The sequence below is a fragment of the Megascapheus bottae genome, chromosome X, assembly GCF_031878675.1.
Source record: "Megascapheus bottae isolate mThoBot1 chromosome X, mThoBot2.hap1, whole genome shotgun sequence".
NCBI classification, from domain to species: domain Eukaryota; kingdom Metazoa; phylum Chordata; class Mammalia; order Rodentia; family Geomyidae; genus Megascapheus; species Megascapheus bottae.
Window position 1 is genome coordinate 54,428,855 of NC_143547.1, and position 16,334 is coordinate 54,445,188.

Here is a 16,334-nt window from a genome sequence, read left to right on the forward strand (position 1 = left end):
TGGGGGAGGAGCCAATCAGAGAGGCTTTCACTGAAACTGTATTCCCTCCTTTCTAAGAGTTGAAGCTGATGAAGCAAAAACCTAGGATTCTCAGAGCTTATGCTTAGCAGCCCCCTAAGAATGCTTGTCATTTTAACCAACCAATTCAGACACTAGTTAAAATTTAATGAGCTTTTCTATGCCCCAATCCATGTGAATAATTCACTTCCTGATTTTAGCCTGGTTTTCACTTTCTTAGACAGTAGAATGCTTTACAGGGGTTGTTCTGGGTGAGATGTGTAAATCTTGAAAGCACAGAACATTTCTTTAAAGAAGTAATGGCTTGGGGCTGGGAGCTTGGCCTAGTGGTAGAGTGCTTGCCTAGCATGCACGAAGAACTGGGTTCGATTCCTCAGTACCACATACATAGAAAAAAGCCAGAAGTGGTGCTGAGGCTCAAGTGGTAGAGTGCTAGCCTTGAGAAAGTCCAAGGAGAGTGCTCAGACCCTGAGCCCAAGCCCAGGACTGGCAAAAAAAAAAAGAAATAATGGCTTCACATTATCAAGAAATCTAATAAGAAAAGATGCTGTCTGGGATGTGGCCAGGAAGGATCACTACTACATTGTTGGTGGGAGTGTAAACTCGTAGAGCCACTATTGAAAGCAATATGGCTCTTCCTCAAAAGACTAAACATAGAGCTCCCCTATGACCCAGCAATTCCACTATTTGGCATTTACCCAATAGTCCAGAAACAAGGACAGACTAAAGCCACAAGCACAATGATTCTCATTGCAGCACTATTTACCATAGCAAAGATATGGAACCAACCCAGATGCCCCTCAGTAGATGATTGGATCAACAAGATGTGGTATTTATACACAATGGACTTCTTTGCTGCCATCAGAAAGAATGACATCACCCCATCTGTAAGGAAATGGAAAGACTTGGAAAAAATCATACTGAGTGAAGTAAGCCAGACTCAAAGGAACATAGGCTCAATTTTTTCCCCTCATTTGTAATAATTAATACAAACATTGGACTTTCCTAGCAAAGGATTACAATACTCAAAACCTAGATACATAAGGCCATATAGGATGAGGCTAAAAGAAAGGAACTCCAGGACATGGAAATAAGAGCTTTATACTGTGTGTTGTTCTTAATGTACTATGTTATTTCTTATCTCTTTTGTTGCCCCTTGGTTATTCTCATATTGTTACAGTGTTGGACCTTGTTATCTGGTATATTGTATATACGTTTATTTGTTTATTTGAAATAAGAAAGGGAATGGGGGAAAACAAGAGGGGAGGAGGTGGGGAGAGGGAAATGGGGACAAAAACATGAGAAGGAATATCATTGTGTGTGACATAATGCACCTACTATCTGGTGAATATAACTGTCACTCCTCTATTAATTACAATTTAGAAAGATTATGCCCAAATCAAATGTAAAAAAAATAATCAATGCAATGATAAATTAAGAAAAATTCACCCCCAGATTCCATAGTCCTGCATCCTACTCTCTAATTCACCCTTCCTAATTCATACAAATTGTCCCACATTTATTGTCTGTTTAGACATGCCTTCTCTAAATGTTTTTGGGAATAGTTTTGCACTATCTATTAAGTCTACTTAAAACTACTTAGCCTATTTCTGTCTAGGTTAATGGTGTCTCTGAATGGTCATATGGGATATTTTGGTCCAATTCAGTGTGTTCATTTACTTATTCAGGAAATATTTACTGACCTTGTTTTTATGGAAAAGGTTGTGGTTGGGTACAGCAGCTGTCAAAATGAAAGAGCCAGTCCCTAATCTCAGAAGCTTCCAGACCAGCTAGTCACGTGATCACCAAAAGGCACAGGCAATACTGAGTGATGAATTCTATAACAGTATACTATGAGTGTCAAGAGAACACAAGGGAGACTGTCTAGCTCATCTTAGAGTTCAGGACAGACCAGAAAGAAAGATATCGCCCCATTTGTAAGGAAATGGAAAGACTTAGAAAAAATCATATTAAGTGAAGTAAGCCAGACTCCAAGGAACATAGGCTCAATGGTTTCCTTCATTTGTCATAATCAGTAGAAACCTTGGACTCTCCTAGCAGAGATTTACAAAAGAACAAAACCTAGATACATAAGGCCATATAGTATGAAGCTAAATGAAAAGACCCCCAGGTTATAGAAACAGAGGCCATATTATGAGTGATTGTTGTCCTTAATATACTATGTTATCTCTCATCTCTTTTGCTGTCCCTTGGTTATCTCATACTGTTACAGTATTTCATCTTATCTGATATATTGTATATGTGCTTATTTGTTTATTTGAAATTGGATAGGGAAGGGGGGAAAACAAGACGAGGGGCGCAGGTGGGAGGAGGAAAATGGGGACCAACACATGAGAAAAGGTATCAATGTTTGTGAAATAATGCACCTTCTATCTGGTGAATATAATGTAACCCTTCTATTATTACAATAAAAAAAGAATTAATTGAATAGAAAAAAATAATTCAGGACAGACTTTGTATAAGATACCTGAGTTTAATGGATAGGAAGAGAAAGCTTCAGCCAAGTACAGAAAGCAGTATCTTGACACCAGAACAAAATGTTCATTCATAGGCAAGACATGGAGAAAGGTAAAGACAACATAAAAGGGTTGGTATCCAGCCACTAAGGATCAAAGCCCAGAATCCTAACCCATGTTGCAGAGGATCCCTGAGCCCCACCGTGAAGTGTTAGGAGGGCCACCAAATATAGATATCCTACCCTGTACTCAAGGAAGAACAACTGAAGGATTTTATGTGTGGAAACAACATGGGCAAGATTGTATTTAGAAATAACTATGCATTTGGATGGAAGTAAAGAAATGCTCCTCTTTTCAAAGGAAGCTTCCAGTGTGGTCAATGAGATAAAAATGACCTTGGAGAATGCCGTAGCATATGACTTTTTTTTGCCAGTCGTGAGGCTTGAACTCAGGGCCTGAGCACTGTCCTTGAGCTTTCTCAAGGCTGGTACTCTACCACATGAATCCCAGCACCACTTCCAGCTTTTTCCATGTATGTTGTACCGAGGAATAGACCCCAGGGCTTTGTGCATGCTAGGCAAGCACTGTACCACTAGGGCATACTCTTGGCCATATGACTTCTTTTGAGTTCTAGATTTTAAAGATATTACAATTATTATAGGTCACAACACTGCCATTGGAAACAATCATCTTAAGTCATGGACTTCAAATTGGGTGCGACATCACAATGTCACTGGACCAGGTTTCCTTTAATGTGGCATGGCTAGGCAGCTCACATGCTCCAATCGTTCTTTGGGAACTCAGGCTTCTAGGTCTCCAGTGGAAAATTCTCAAATCTCTTCAGTCAAATAGTATATTTTTGTATTTGCATATAACCTACACATATCCTCCTATGTATTTTAATCATATCTAAATTACAGTATTTAATAAAAATGTAAGTCATCATTATGGTTTATTGTTCAGGGACTGGTGGAAACAAGGATAAGAAGTCTGTACATGTTCAGTAAAGTTATGGTCATCACACACACACAAAATGGCTTCAGATATCACTTAAATTAAAAAATTATTACCTAGGAACCAGTTTATATTTCCTCATTCTATTCTATAATCCAAATCTAATTCTGAAGAATCAAGTCCAGAGATTGGTCAACTGCCCAAGACTTCAGGACAGTAGGCTTCATGATGGTAGGGAAAAAGAATTCAATCCTGAGTGTATCCTTTCTGTTCAGGACTGCCACCGTTCTCAATACCCTCTTATACTCAAACCCTTTCTTCAAGCTGAGTGCTGGGGGCTCACGCCTGTAATCCTAGCCACTCAGGAGGCTGAGATCTGAGGACTGAAGTTCAAAGGGAGCCTAGGCACTAAAGTCTGTGAGACTCTTATCTCCAATTAACCACCAGAAAATTGAAGGTGGCAATGTGGCTCAAGTGGTAGAGCTCTAGCCTTGAGCTAGAGTCAAGCCCAGAAGTGAAGCCCCACTACCAACAACAACAAAAATCCTTTCTCCAGCCAGATGTGGCTTATAAACCTTTACATCAATTGAAAACTATTTAATTGTTCGTGTTTTTTTAATTAAAATATTTTAGATTTGAACATTGTACAATTGAACACAGTTTAAAGGAATACACACCAAATACACTATTGATGAAAGCTACAGTATTTTTCCCATACTGGAAATCCAGAATGAGAATATTCATCAGGTATTCACAATATGTGGAAGTTAGGTGATGGGGCCAGGAGTTTGACCTAGTGGTAGAGTGCTTGCCTCTAGCATGCATGAAGCCCTGGGTTTGATTCCTTGTGTGCCACATACACATAAAAAGCTGGAAGTGATGCTGTGGCTCAAGTGGTAGAACTCTGGCCTTGAGAAAGCCCAAGGACAGTGCTCAGGCCCTGAGTTCAAGCCCCAGCACTGGCAAAAAAAAAGCACGAGGAGATAACAAAATATACAAGGTTCTAGATACCTACAGTGAGGTCTAAAGAGGATACTCTTAGGAAAGAATAACAAAGGTACAATGCCTAAGTACCTCTTCATATTTATTAAAATAATATATGTATTGAAATAACTCCAAAATATGGAAACAATGACTTCCTTCCTTCCTTCCCTTCTTCCTTCCTTTTTAGTTTATGATTCTGCATTCGTTACCTTATAAATGCCATACTTCCGGGGGGGGGGAGAAGGCACAGAACTCAGTGGAAAAAAAGATGAAAAGTGCAGCTGTTGAGCTCACAGGACACTGATGAAAAACTCATGGGTGGCGACAGAAGGGACTGGGAGAAAATGAGGGAGCAGATGACACTGTATGAAGGGAAATTTACTCATTACCCGACTCATATAACTGCAACCATATAACTGTATATCTAACTGTATCAATAAAGTAAATTTAAAAACAAATCAAATCTGCTGTTGTACTGGTAAGCCATGAAAGGAAAAAAAAAGGAAGTAACAAAAGCAGGAATAACAAATCTTTGTCACCAGGTGGCAGTATTACTCAGTTTAGGAAATGTAAGTTTAAATTTCTATTCCATGAAAGCATACACATTAAAATTTGAGGTTTTATTTCCTTCCAGATATCATCAGGCAGTCTCTAAATGCCTCGTTTTAGTTTTTCTGTGCTGATTTATCAAATATCTAGTTAAGTGTTTAGTTTAGTAAGGCAAGACCATATAAATTTTATCTCTCAAAGTTTAAAATGTTCACACATTGTCTACTAAAATATTTTGAATTAATGTAATATTTAAAGACAGCCTGTAGATCTATATGTATGGGCATGATTTTACAGTTGAATTCTAATGACTACAGCATCCCCTTTGATGATACTAAGTAAATTCAGCTTGGGTCCATATAAGTAGATACTTATATTTGACAAAGACATTTGTAGAACTGGCCTGTCATGTATAGCAGTAAGAACTTAATGTGAAACTACCTTGAACTATTTTCATGTGTGTGTGTGTGTGTGTGTGTGTGTGTGTGTGTGTGTGTGTGTGTGTGTGTATGTGTGTGCTGATACTGAGATTCGGATTTAGGGCCTTGGTACCCTGAATTTCCTCACTCAAGATTGGCACTCTACTACTTGAACACCCCATGGCTTTGGGGAGGTTTAATTGGAGGTCAGTCTCATGGACTCTTCTGTCCTGTCTGCTTTCAAAGCACAATCCTCAGATCTCACCCTCTGAATAGCTTGGGTTGTTGGCATGGGCCACAGTTCCTGGCTTCATGCTTGCTAGGCAAGCACTCTACCACTAGGCCACATTCCCAGCCCTCACACTAAGTTTAGACTCCCAGAATCCCCTACCTATCCCCCCACAACCTCCCCACACAGAGAGCCTCAAAAACACTGGAATTTCTGCTAGATCCTAGGGCCTTCACTGAAGGTAACACCTAGCTTCTATGATGTCTTGTGTGACTGTATTGTAGGAGAGCTGATATTGCTGCTTGGGATGGGGCTGCAAGAATACTGCTGCTCCTCTTGCTGTGGCCAGGCACTGTTTGCTCTGTGGGCTGTGTGGAGCCTAGGCCTTCTATTGACCTCATCTCCAGCCTTTCTTCAGAGATACCACCCCCAGGGAAGAAGATGTAAGGGTCAGTATGGAGCTTGCGACCACCCGCTCTGCTTGTGGCAAGCTCTCCAGAACCCACCATACTCTCCAGACCTCGGTATAAGGCCCTGTCCTCCCACTCCTGTGCCCTCCACATGAATTGAGGCAGGTACCCTCCTACCCCGGACCAAGTGGTTGTGTTAGTGATTGACCCTGAATTGCTGGTGCTGTGTCTCCAAACCTAGCTCTCCCAACTGGAGAACCCTTCCCTGGACACTACCTGGGGTTCAGGTTCCAGTCTCCAATTCTTGGTTGCTGCTGGAAGCTGCTGGCTCCTGACATAACTGTACTTTGAATGCTGCTTCTGCTGCTTACAAAATTATATATACATATTTTTTTTTCTTTTGAAGTTTTAAGGAGTTGTCATTTTTAAACGTAATTTGTCAAGGTGATGTACAGAGGGGTTACAGTTACATATATGAATTAGTGAGTACATTTTGTTGTTGAACTCTGTTACCCCCGCCTCATTTTTCTCCTACTTTTTCTTGCCCCAATAACCTTTAATATGTAAACTTCATTTCCAAGACATTGTCCTGTGATTATCGCTGTTACCTTTGTTCACCCTTTGTCCTTTGTTTCACTATTTTTTTTGCAGTTCCCCTTGCCCTCTCCAATTCAGATAAACATATATACAAGACACGGGGTAGGTACCAAAATCCAATACAGTGACAACAGAGGATAACCTTACAAAGGGGAAAAAATGAAAGAAAAAATAAACTTTGTAAAAAAGAAGAGCAATAAACATTCTAAATAGATAAAATACAATATAAATACCTTTAGGAAACCTTGGAAATTTTTTTGAAACTTATCAGGTGATGAATCTAACGATTTTTAAATATGTTGTGTTTGATATATAAGGAATTTAGGTAAACTATTACCTTCAATGTACAATCTCAGCACATACATGATGAGTTTCTGAACATAAGATTCCTGTTTAAAAAGTATGTTTTAACCAGGTACTAGTGACTTATGCCTGTAACCTAGCTACTTAATAGGCTGAGATCTGAAGATCAAGATTTGATGCCACCCCTGGCAGAAGAGTAAAATTTTTATCTGCACTTAACCAGCCAAAATGCTGAAAGCTAGAGCTGTGGCTTAAGTGGTAGAGTACCAGCCTTAAGTGAAAAAGCTAAGAAACAGCACTCAGGCCCCATCTTCAGCATGGACACAAACTTACACATACACACACTCACAATATGCTTGTATTGAATTATACAAATATTTTCAGAAGAATCAGAGGAAATTCATAAAAAATTTGTCCTTATGAGACATGTTAAATGCTATTAGTAAAGATTAATTGTATGTTTTATTTTTATTTTATTTATCTTTTTGTGCGTCATGTGGCTTGATCTAGGCCTGGGTGCTGTCCCTGAGCTCTTCAGCTCAAGGCTACTGCCCTACCCTTGAGCCAAGCCTCACTTCCCATTTTCTAGAGGTTAATTGGAGATAAGAGCCTCAGGTACTTTTGTGCCCAGGCTGGCCTTGAACCTTGATCCTCAGATCTCAGGCTCCCAGCCTCCCAAGTAGCTTGGATTACAGGCGTGAGCCACCACGCCCCACTCATGAATGATACTTATAATGTACAGATTTTATTTGAATAGCAAAATATCACATCAGGTTCCATATATCTTTAAAGTAAATGAATGAAGTATTAAAAGGAAAAAAAATTCAAGGGCAGGGGTTGAAGGGATTCAGAAAACATGGTTGAAATAAGCTCACCACTTTGATTCTTTCTAAGAAAATGAGGAAAATTTAAATCCTTCTTTCCCTCCTTTTAGTCTTTCATATGAGCTGCCATAAAACTCAATTAAATATCATCATTTGATGATTTTTTCCCCAAAAAAGTCTGTTTTAATGTCTTCAACTATCCTTACTCTTGTGATCCTTCTCTGTGTCATAGCTGAGTCAGGAATACTGCTGGGGTCCCAGAGGAATTTTATGTTCTCTTATTTTTACTCACCAGTCTTGCTAACCTTTCACCATTTCTTTATTATCTTGCTGAAGTATCTACAGTTGAGAAGGAAATTTCAGCTCCAAAAGAAGCATAATACCAATCTTTTTCTAGCTTAGATCAAAAAGTAATAATTTTAAAGAAAATGACAGTCAAATGAAAAGCTCTTCAGAGGAACATGATTCTTGGATGAAAAAATGCCCAGAAAACTTAATGAAGTTGATAGTATTGAGAGTGATTTACTTTGAGCTCATTAGGAAACATCCAACATGGCAGGAAGCAAAGTTAGAGTTATCAGATTTCCAGAGGCTGATTTGATGTTCATGGTATTTGATGAGAGAGTCCTACTTCATTTGAAGTTTGGAATTAGAATAAAACATAGAAATAAATTAAGTTATGCAATATTTTGTGCTACCATGAAAAGGTTATTACTAGGTATATTATACTTAGCTAAGAAATTTTTCAGTCTACTCCATGACAGATTCCTTTTCAATTCTGAGCCTATAATCAAAGCATGTTTTATGTGTTATGGAGAATGGCAAAGACAAGGGGGCTCTGCTCAAGTTGGCTCTGGGCCCTGTGGTGCATTGCTGATTTGTTTACAATCCTCTTAACTTCCAATTGACTGGCTTGTACAAAATCATGAAGCATCCCAGTGCAGTGGCTCATGCCTGTAATCCTAGCTATTCAGGAGGCTCAGATCTGAGGATCAAGGTTCAAAGACAGCCTGGCACAAAAGATCCTGAGACTCTTATCTCCAATTAACCTCTAGAAAATGTATACATGCATCAAAACAACATGTTTGTTTAACTTGGAAGTAGGAATGGGAAAGAGAACAGAGGGAATGATGGGAGGGGTGACACTGATCAAAGTGCATTATGCTCTAATCCTAACTTACGGAAATTTAACCTTTTGTGGAACTATTTAATAATAAAATAAAATATTTTAAAAGAAACAAACCATTATGGACACCCTATATGCCTATTAGTTGTGATCTGTAATTCAAAATAAATATGAAATAGAATATAACTACCCTTTGTGTGTGTGTGTGTGTGTGTGTGTGTTTGCACACATGCGCATGTGCACATCCTGGGGTTTGAACTCAGTACTTGGGACCTGTCCTCAACCTAGCATTCTACCATTTGAATAACAGCTTCACTTCTGGCTTTTTGGCATGAGCCACTGGCATCCTGAAATATATCTACTCTTGAGAAATACTGCAGTCATTTCCCTTCCTGAACTTGTCTCTGGAGAGATGGTGAGGTTTAGTGAAGCTTCCCTTAAAATACAGGAACTCTTCACTTACGGTTCTTGACTTTGATCTTGCAGAATAAGAATTTATGGACAAGTCAGGATAGTAAGAAAACATGGTAAAGCTTTATTGAGTAAATAAATGGGCAATCACACAGTACACAAAAGGCAGACTAACAGAAGGGCAGGGACACAAATTTACAGATTGAGGGTGCTTTCATAGGGAGATAGAGAGAGAGAAGCACATGACTGCTTAGGGTAAGGAGCAATTGAAATGGTAAAGACAGGGAATCTGGCTTCAATGTTTTGCAAAGATGAGTGTTTTGTCTTTATTCTCTTTATACTGGTGTTACTTTGAACTTCCAAGAAAAAACATATCCTGACAGGAAACAAAAGCTTGAGACAAGGAGGCACCCTGTTATCTGTATTTTGGGCAGGTAGCTTACATTTTCTCAGGAAAGACTACAATCTGTCAGTTAAGTGTTAAGTTGGGTGAAATATGCATCTCTCAGCAAAAAAAAAATGCATTCTGCGGCTATAAAGATAGCACTTCTAAATAACATATTTTTGTGATGCCTTCACAAGCCTCAGTTTCCTTGAGTTATCCTGCTTCATTTCCCCTAAAATGATTTTTGTTCCCTTAATCTTAAGGGAAGTAAAAGAAGAACCATCTCCTGTATTTGCTGTACCTTATTTTCCCCAACTATTTGGCTTCATGTCCCTCAAAATGAATTTGTTCCCGTAATCTTTATTTTCCCTTTTGAAATGATTTTATTTTTGAAAATTGGTTTTAAACATCTTTTTTTAACAGATTTTTATTTATTTTTTATTGTATAGAGGGGTTGCATTTATATTCACCAGATAATAGGTAAATTACTTCTCAAACAGGATAGCTCTTCTCATGTTTTCATCTCCATTTCCCTCCCCCACCCACTCCCAATCATCTTGTTTTCCCCCTTCCTGTACCTATCTCAAATAAACACATAAATGTATATACATAACCTAGCCTTAATACTATTTTCCCACTTATAGTAATATGGCTCTGCTGTTCACAGCAGAGAGCCTTTTTGCTCATTTACCCTATAGTGGGCTACTTTCAAAATGCTGGGCACATTGCAAAAATGAGGTTTTTTGTTTATTTTACTTTACTCAGGGAATAATAATGAAAGTATAACCTCTTAACATATCAAAAGCTTTATAAGTGTTCAAAGAAATGCCAATTTAAATGTGAAATTTTATGAAGCCATCCATATCATCTGCTTAAGTCTCCTTGCTTTTCAAGAGGAATCTCAAATCTTTTACAGGATCCCAGGCACAGAACTCTTAGGGATCCCTGGATATAGAAGAATCTGAAACCTGGAAATTAGGATTGAAGAAATATCCAAACAGATATGTCAGACAATTTTACAGAAGTGTTGAGAAGAAGCATATAGGGTCCCTTCCATGTAGGTGGAAGTTTATCTGTAGAAATTCGAGCACAGAAAGGGATTAAAGCCATTTTTGTATAGCAAGTAAGTGCAGCTTGTTCAGCACTTCAGTCTTCAAAGGCATTTCCCTGGCTGATTATGGAATCTGATTTTTGGTGACCATTACAATGTTTAACAACTACCTATATAGGTTTCCGGACAGTTTTTTTCTTTTTTTCATATATTTTTATTGTAATTAATAGAAGGGTTACATTATATTCACCAGATAGAAGGCGCATTATTTCACGTACATTAATACCCTTTCTCATGCCTTGGTCTCCATTTCCCTCCCCCCCCGCCCCTCATTTTGTTTTCCCCCCTTCCCTATCCGACTTCAAATAACCAAATATGAATATATCCAATATATCAGATAACCAGGTGAAATACTGTAACAATATGAGATAACCAAGGGACAGCAAAAGAGATCAGAGATAATATAGTACATTAAGGACAACAATCACTCATTATATGGCTTTTGTTTCTATATCCTGGAGGTCCTTTCTTTTAGTGTCATTCTACATGGCCTTATGTATTTAGGTTTTGCTCCATTGTAAATCTCTGCTAGGAGAGCCCAAGGTTCCTGATTATGACAAATGAGGTTAACCATTGAGCCTATGTTCCTTTGAGTTTGGCTTACTTCACTTAATATGATTTTTTCTAAGTCTCCATTTCCTTAAAAGTGGGGAGATGTCATTTTTTCTGAAGGCAGCATAGAATTCCATTGTGCATAAATACCACATCTTGTTTATCCACTCATCAATGAGGGGCATCTGGGTTGGGTCCATATCTTTGCTATGGTGAATAGTGCTGCAATGAACATCATTGTGCTAGTGGATTTAGTATGCCCTTGTTTCTGGATGGTTGGGTAAATGCCAAGTGGTAGAATTGCTGGGTCATAGGGGAGCTCTATGTTTAGTCTTTTGAGGAACTGCCATACTGCTTTCCATAGTGGTTGAATGAGTTTGCATTCCCACCAACAGTGGAGTAGTGATCCCTCCTGGCCTCATCCCATCCAGCTCTTTAAAACACTGAAACAGGAAATTAAAGTAGAACTGAAGAAATGGAAAACTCCCATCCTCCTGGATTGGAAGAATTAACATCCTGAAAATGGCAATACCCATCAATATCCCAATGTCATTCTTTAAAGAAATAGAAGAGGAAATCCAAAATTTCATATGGAATAATAAAAGACACCCTATAGCAGAAACAATTTGTAGCAGAAAGAACAGTGCAGTAGGAATTTCAATACCAAACTTTAGACTCCATTACAGAGCAATAGTGACCAAAACAGTTTGGTACTGGCATAAGAATAAGCCTGAAGGGACCGGGAGTTTGGCCTAGTGGTTAAAGTGCTTGCCTAGCATGCATGAAGACCGGGGTTCGATTCCTCGGTATCACATACATAGAAAAAAGCCAGAAGTGGTGCTGAGGCTCAAGTGGTAGAGCTCTAGCCTTGAGAAAGTCCAAGGACAGTGCTCAGGCCCTGAGCCGAAGCCCAGGACTGGCAAAAAAAAAAAAAAGAATAAGCCTGAAGACCAATGGAATGAAACTGAGGACCCAGATATTAACCCACAGACCTATGGTCACCTAATCTTTGATAAGGGTGCAAAAATATAGAATGGAAGAAAAACAGCCACTTCAAGAAATAGTGCTGGCAGAACTGGTTAAGCACCTGCAGACAACTAAAGTTAGATCCTTCTTTGTCACCCTGCACCAGGATTAACTCCAAATGGATCAAAGACCTGGAGGTAAAAGCAGATACACTGAAAACTACAAGAAGAAATAGCAGATACATTAGGTCTCCTTGGCACATGTCAAAACTTTCTTAATAAGGACCAAGAAACACAGAAAATCAGAGAAAGTCTGGATAAGTGGGATTGCATTAAAGTACACAGCTTCCGTAAGGCAAAGGACATAACTAGCAAATTAACTAGCAAGTCCACAGAGTGGGAGAAGGTCATCACTAACCATACAACAGACAAAGGCCTCATATCTAAAATATATCAACAGCTTAAAAATTGAATCACTCAAAAACTAATCCCCAAAGAAACAACCATCCCATTAAAACATGGGTCAAAGACTTAAAAAGAGTCTTTTCTGAAGAAAAACTAAGAATGGCCTCCAGACAGTTTTAAAAGGAAAAGATCTCTGGTCCAAGTTTATTATGGAGTTACAATACAAAGTATGTTTAGAATCTGTATATATACATATTCACATCTCTCTACCATGAGTGTATGGGATCTATTAAGCCAAAATGGCCAGGTATCCTACTGAGGCTTCAGTAGAATTTTTGTCTAACATTCCAGATTTATCCACTTTTGGTGAACAGGTTAATTTATATGGCCAGTGCCAGATCAACATTTATAACCAACTACGGTATTAAGCATCTAGATATAGGGGCCAGGATTTTAAGTTCAAAGTATTCCCCATTTGTCAACCCTAGCTTCTTTACTATCCAGTATAATAGGCAAGGTTTTAAGTTCCGGCCCCATTAAAAACTAGGTAGACATGGGCATTAGATAGGATACCTACAAACTATTTTCCTATGACCTCCCAGCTCTGGTTAAATTTGAATGGCCAAACAAGTGACTGCAGGGAGTGACACTATCTCTGCCATCTCAGAAGTACTTTCATTTCTTAAATGTGGATGTTCTCAAAGCCAATTAGAGAATTTCCACATCCTACAGACCCTTAGTGGTGGCCCTTTATGTCACTGAATGGAGATGAGGTATTGTGAAGCTTCCCTTGATATACAGGAACTGGTCACTTAGGGTCCTTAACATTGATCAGATAATAAGAATTTCAGCACAGGTCATGATAGTAAGAAAACTTGGCAGAATTTTCTTGATTAAACAAACAGGCAAACAGACAAATACACAAAAAGCAGACTAAAAAAGTTCAGGGACAAACATTATTTTCTTTTTTTTCCCCCTTTATGCCAGTCCTGAACCCTGTCCTCGGGCTTTCTCAACGCTTGTGCTCTACCACTTGAGCCACAATACCACTTCCAGCTTTTTTTTTCTATATATGTCGTATCAAGGAGTCAAACCTGGGTCTTCCTGTATACATTCTAGCACTAGGCAAAACTCCAGGCCCCAAGGGCCAAATTTTGCAGAGTGTGGGTGCTCTCATAGGAACATAGAAGCAAACAACTGCTTAGGCTCCAGGGCTATTGAAATGGTAAAGAAGGGGAGTCTGGCTTCAGTGATATGCAAAGATGAGTGTTTTGGCTTTGCACTCATTAAAGAAGGTGTTACTTTGAAGTTCAAAGTAAAAATACCCCCCCCCCAAAAAACCCAAAAACCAAGTTTGAGCAAAGGAGGCACCCTGTAATCTGCATTTTGTGCAGGGAAATTAAATTTTCTCAGGAAGGTCTACATTCCATGAGCTGACTGTTAAGTTAGGTGAGACATGCATCTTTCAGAAAGAAATGCATTCCACTGTCTCTCGTTGAAGCAAAGAAAGCACTTTTAAATAGCATATATTTGAGTTGCCTTCACAGGCAGTAATTGATTTTTAAAACTCATATATTTATTTTTAAACCATATATTTTGTTGTTAACTAGATACAGCATTTTAAAACACTAAATGCAACCAATATTACTAGGCCAAACTTTGATGTGTAGGAAAATCATAGTTCTCTGTCCAAAGCAACTCACTTCCTTGAGAAAGAGACATGGTAAGGACCTTGACATAAGCAAACATTTATGTGAACTGTGCTTCAGCCGACACATGTTTATGTCAATCAAAACTCGACAAATTTAATAATAAACAATTTTAATAGATGGACATAAGCTATGAGATGAGTGGTTTTACTTTAGTATATATCTTGATTTTATTTAAATTATAGCCAACTTGATTACATACGAAATTAACTAAAACTTATAATAAGCTTTATCTTTTAAAAATTAAGACATACTCATATACCACCTGCTATCTACTGGCACCTTTTAGGGTTTGTCTTAAATTTCTAACTTTTTCCATTTGGCAACAAACATTTAAGACATTCTTACTTTCCAAATCCTTTCTTATCCAAAGAAAACCAGTTTTGTTTCCCCGGTTCACTTTTCCAAGTATTTCTTTACTAGTTTCTTCTTTTTATTCTTTTATATTTCCTTACTGATATTTTTAACACTTAGAAGAAAACATTTGAACTCAAATGACCGAGCTCAGGGCCGAGCACTATCCTTGGGATTTCTCAAGGCTTTTGCTCTACCACTTGAGCCACAGTGCCACTTCCAGCTTTTGTTTCTATGCATGTGGAACGAAGGAGTCAAACCTGGGTCTTTCTGTATGCACTCTAGCACTAGGCAAAACTCCAGGCCCCATGGGCCAAATTTTGTCGAGTGTGAGTGCTCTCATAGGGACATAAAAGCAGACAACTGCTTGGGCTCTAGGGCTATTGAAATGGTGAAGACTGTGAATCTGGCTTCATTGTTATGCAAAGATGAGAGTTTTCTCTTAAATCTCATTACAGCTAGTGTTACTTTTCATTTTAAAGTAAAAATGCATCCAGCCAGAAAACAAGTTAGAGACAAGGGGCTCCCTGATATCTACATTTTGAGCAGGTAGATTAACTTTTCTGAAGAAGTGCTACATTCCTTCAGTTAGCGGTTAATTTGAGTGAGGGATGCATCTTTCAAGAAGAAATGCATTCTGCTGTCTCTTTGATGCAAAGATAGCCCTTTTAAATAGCATAGTTTGAGTTGCCTTGAAGGGCCTCCATTTCCTTAATTTATCCTTCTTCATTTCCCCTAAAATGACTTTTGTTCCCTTAATCTTAAGGGAAGTACCTGATGGACTATCTCCTGTATTTGCTGTAAGCTGACTGTACCTTATTTTCCCTAGTTGATTTGACTTCAGGTCCCTCAAAATGACTTTGTTCCCTTAATCTTAAGGGAAGTGGATGGACCAGTTTAAGCTTGGGTCTTTGGTACCTATTTACCACGTCTCATTTTCCGTTAGCTATCCTGCCTCATTTTCCCCTTAAATTAATTCAGTCCCTTAACTTTAAGGAAAGTTGAGGGGTGAAGGTCTGTCTTCTGTAACTGTTTCTAGCTGAGTTGGGTTGTTGAACCTGCATAGCTAGAGACAGGTAGTTGTCCTATCTTATGGAGGGGTGACATGGGAAGGTCCATTATTGGGTTGCCAGGATCACACATCATAAGGGGCATTCTTTGACTCTGAACTGTCAAGAAAGACAAGTGTTAGGGAGATAATAAGCCTCAAACATAAATTAAGGCAGAGCAGATTAATATTTTCCCACATACTAATGCCATATGATAAACAGGTTTTTCACCAAGAGGCTCCAGACAACGAAGAGGTGAGGAGCTCATTAAAGGAAAGAGCAGACAAAGTGTTCAATATTATACTGTACATCATGTTCATACTTCAGGTATAAATATGGTAGATAATCTGCAAGCATTCAGTGTCAATGTTATGTCACTTACCAATTATGGCATATTGAAAGAAAAAGAATGGCATAAATGCTTCTGAAATATGTTCCATACAGATATTCATATTTTGGTGATGATTTTGCCCAGTATTAATTTCTCTCTTCCTAAAGTTGAT